This window comes from Triticum aestivum, chromosome 7D (assembly GCF_018294505.1).
Source record: "Triticum aestivum cultivar Chinese Spring chromosome 7D, IWGSC CS RefSeq v2.1, whole genome shotgun sequence".
Lineage (NCBI taxonomy): Eukaryota > Viridiplantae > Streptophyta > Magnoliopsida > Poales > Poaceae > Triticum > Triticum aestivum.
The window spans coordinates 534,148,199-534,152,434 of NC_057814.1; positions in this window are offsets into that span (position 1 = coordinate 534,148,199).

Below are 4,236 nucleotides of genomic sequence, written 5' to 3' on the forward strand. Positions count from 1 at the left end.
CCACCACTCCACCCCGTGTGGAAAAAATCTGCATGCATGACTCTCGTCGCCCCGCGCTCATCCAATCCGTTGTGACATATTTCCACCCCTTCCCTCCCCCGTAAATTACTCCAACAAATATGCCCACGTAGCTGTTACACGCAACATATCTTCCGGGATGTTGCTTCAGTTACTTAACTGCAGGTGCATTGGTTCAAGATGCGTCTCCAACGTATCTATAATTTCTGATTGTTCCATGCTATTATATTATCCATCTTGGATGTTTATGGGCTTTATTATGCACTTTTATATTACTTTTGGGACTAACCTATTGACCCAGTGCCCAGTGCCAGTTCCTGTTTTTTCCCTTGTTTCAGTGTTTCGAAGAAAAGGAATATCAAACGGAGTCGAAACGGAATGAACGTCAAGAAAGCAATGAGGAAGGCACGAGGCAGGGGGGCGCGCCCACCCCCCTGGGCGCGCCCTCCACCCTCGTGGGGCCCTCGTGGCTCCCCTGACATACTTCTTTCACCTATATATATCCATATACCCTAAAACAATTGGGGAACAGAATAGATCGGGAGTTCCGCCGCCACAAGCCTCTGTAGCCACCAAAAACCAATCGAGACCCTGTTCCGGCACCCTGCCGGGGGGGATCCCTCACCGGTGGCCATCTTCATCATCCCGGCGCTCTCCATGACGAGGAGGGAGTAGTTCACCCACGGGGCTGAGGGTATGTACTAGTAGCTATGTGTTTGATCTCTCTCTCTCTCTCGTGTTCTTGATTCGGCACGATCTTGATGTATCGCGAGCTTTGCTATTATGGTTGGATCTTATGATGTTTCTCCCCCTCTACTCTCTTGTAATGGATTGAGTTTTCCCTTTGAAGTTATCTTATCGGATTGAGTCTTTAATGATTTGAGAACACTTGATGTATGTCTTGTGTGGGATAACCGTGGTGACAATGGGTTATTCTATTGATTCACTTGATGTATGTTTTGGTGATCAACTTGCGGGTTCCGCCCATGAACCTATGCATAGGGATTGGCACACGTTTTTGTCTTGACTCTCCGGTAGAAACTTTGGGGCACTCTTTGAGGTTCTATGTGTTGGTTGAATAGATGAATCTGAGATTGTGTGATGCATATCGTATAATCATACCCACGGATACTTGAGGTGACATTGGAGTATCTAGGTGACATTAGGGTTTTGGTTGATTTGTGTCTTAAGGTGTTATTCTAGTACAAACTCTAGGGCTGTTTGTGACACTTATAGGAATAGCCCAATGGATTGATTGGAAAGAATAACTTTGAGGTGGTTTCGTACCCTACCATAATCTCTTTGTTCATTCTCCTCTATTAGTGACTTTGGAGTGACTCTTTGTTGCATGTTGAGAGATAGTTATATGATCCAATTATGTTATTATTGTTGAGAGAACTTGCACTAGTGAAAGTATGAACCCTAGGGCTTGTTTCAACGCATTGCAATAACGTTTGTGCTCAGTTTTATCATTAGTTACCTTGCTGTTTTTATATTTTCAGATTACAAAAACCTATATCTAGCATCCATATTGCACTTGTATCATCATCTCTTCGCCGAACTAGTGCACCTATACTATTTACCATTGTATTGGGTGTGTTGGGGACATAAGAGACTCTTTGTTATTTGGTTGCAGGGTTGTTTGAGAGAGACCATCTTCAACCTACGCCTCCCACGGATTGATAAACCTTAGGTCATCCACTTGAGGGAAATTTGCTACTGTCCTACAAACCTCTGCACTTGGAGGCCCAACAACGTCTACAAGAAGAAGGTTGCGTAGTAGACATCAAGCAGTTTCTGGCGCCGTTGCCGGGGAGGTGAGTGCTTGAAGGTATATCTTTAGATCTTGCAATCAAATCTTTTTGTTTCTTGTTTTATCACTAGTTTAGTTTATAAAGGAAAACTACAAAAAAATGGAATTGAGTTTGGTCTCATACGCTTCATCTTTTTAATATCTTTCGTGAAAATGATGGAAAGGAAAATTGTGCTCAAGTGCTAGAAGAAGAATGCATTAGAATGTTTGGCACTAAATATTTATATGATGAGCATGATTGCAATGTTGTTAGTATGAATTCCTTGAATATCCATGATGCTAATGATATGCAAAGCCACAAGCTTGGGGAAGGTATGTTTGATGAAGATGATATTTTTTGTCCCCCAAGCTTTGATGAGCAAATTTACTACGATGAAAGCATGTCTCCTATTTATGATGATTATTGTGATGACACGTATGCTATAGAGAATAAAGATAACCATGAAACTTGTCATCATGATTTTAATTTTCAATTGGATTATGCTTCACATGATAGTTATTTTGTTCAGTTTACTCCCACTACTAATGATGAGAATAGATTTGCTTATGTGGAGAGTAATAAAAATTCTATGCTTGTAGATCATGAAAAGAATGCTTTATGTGATGGTTATATTGTTGAATTCATTCATGATGCTACTTAAAATTACTATGAGAGAGGATCATATGCTTCTACATATTGCAATAATATCATGTTTCCTCTCTATGTGTTGAAAATCTTGAAGCTATGCTTGTTTTTCCTTCCTATGCTAGATGATTCTTGCTCCAATAAGTTGTTTGTTCACAAAATCCCAATGCATAGGAAGTGGGTTAGACTTAAATGTGCTAGTCATATTCTTCATGATGCTCTCTTTATGTTTCAATTCTTATCTCTTATGTGAGTATCATTGTAATCATCATGCCTAGCTAGGGGCGTTAAACGTTAGCGCTTGTTGGTAGGCAACCCAATTTTATTTTAGTTTCTTGCCTTTTGATTCTGTTTAGTAATAACTAATCCATCTAGATTATTTTTAGATGTGGTTTTATGTTTTAATTAGTGTTTGTGCCAAGTAGAACCTTTGGGAAGACTTAGGTGAAGTCTTTATGATCATGCTGTAAAAAACAGAAACTTTAGCGCTCACGAGATTAGCTTCAACTTTACTGGAGAGTGATATTTAGTTGATTCTTTTTGCAGATGATTACTAGAGAAATTCCTCAGGTCCACCAATTTAGTTTAGAATTTTTGGAGTTCCAGAAGTTTGCGTTAGTTACAGATTACTACAGACTGTTCTGTTTTTGACAGATTCTGGTTTTTCGTGTGTTGTTTGCTTATTTTGATGAATCTATGACTAGTAAAATAGTTTATAAACCATAGAGAAGTTGTAATACAGTAGATTTAACACCAAAAAAATAAAGAATGAGTTCATTACAGTACCTTGAAGTGGTGTTTTGTTTTCTTTCGCTAACGGAGCTTATGAGTTTCCTGTTAAGTTTTGTGTTGTGAAGTTTTCAAGTTTTGGGTAAAGATTCGATGGACTATGGAATAAGGAGTGGCAAGAGCCTAAGATTGGGGATGCCCAAGGCACCCCAAGGTAATATTCAAGGACAACCAATAGCCTAAGCTTGGGGATGCCCCGGAAGGCATCCCCTCTTTCGTCTTAGTTCATCGGTAACTTTACTTGGAGCTATATTTTTATTCACCACATGATATGTGTTTTGCGTGGAGCGTCATTTTATTTTCTTTAGCTTTGCTTTCTGTTTGAATAAAATACCAAGATCTGAAATTCTTAAATGTTAGAGAGTCTTCACATAGTTGCATAATTATTCGACTACTCATTGATCTTCACTTATATCTTTCAGAGTAGTTTGTTGTTTGCTCTAGTGCTTCCCTTATATCTTTTAGAGCACAATTGTGGTTTTATTTTGAAGAAATAGATGAACTCTCATGCTTCACTTATATTATTTTGAGAGTCTTAAATAGCATGGTAATTTTCTGAATCCTAATATGCTAGGTATTCAAGAATAGTAAAAACTTTCTTATGAGTGTGTTGAATACTAAGAGAAGTTTGATGCTTGATGATTGTTTTGCGATATGGAGGTAGTAATATTAGAGTCATGCTAGTTGAGTAGTTGTGAATTCGAGTGATACTTGTGTTAAAGTTTGTGATTCCCGTAGCATGCACGTATGGTGAACCGTTATGTGATGAAGTCGGAGCATGATTTATTTATTGATTGCCTTCCTTATGAGTGGCGGTCGGGGACGAGCGATGGTCTTTTCCTACCAATCTATCCCCCTAGGAGCATGCGTGTAGTACTTTGTTTCGATAACTAATAGATTTTTGCAATAAGTATGTGAGTTCTTTATGACTAATGTTGAGTCCATGGATTATACGCACTCTCACCCTTCCACCATTGCTAGCCTCTCTTAT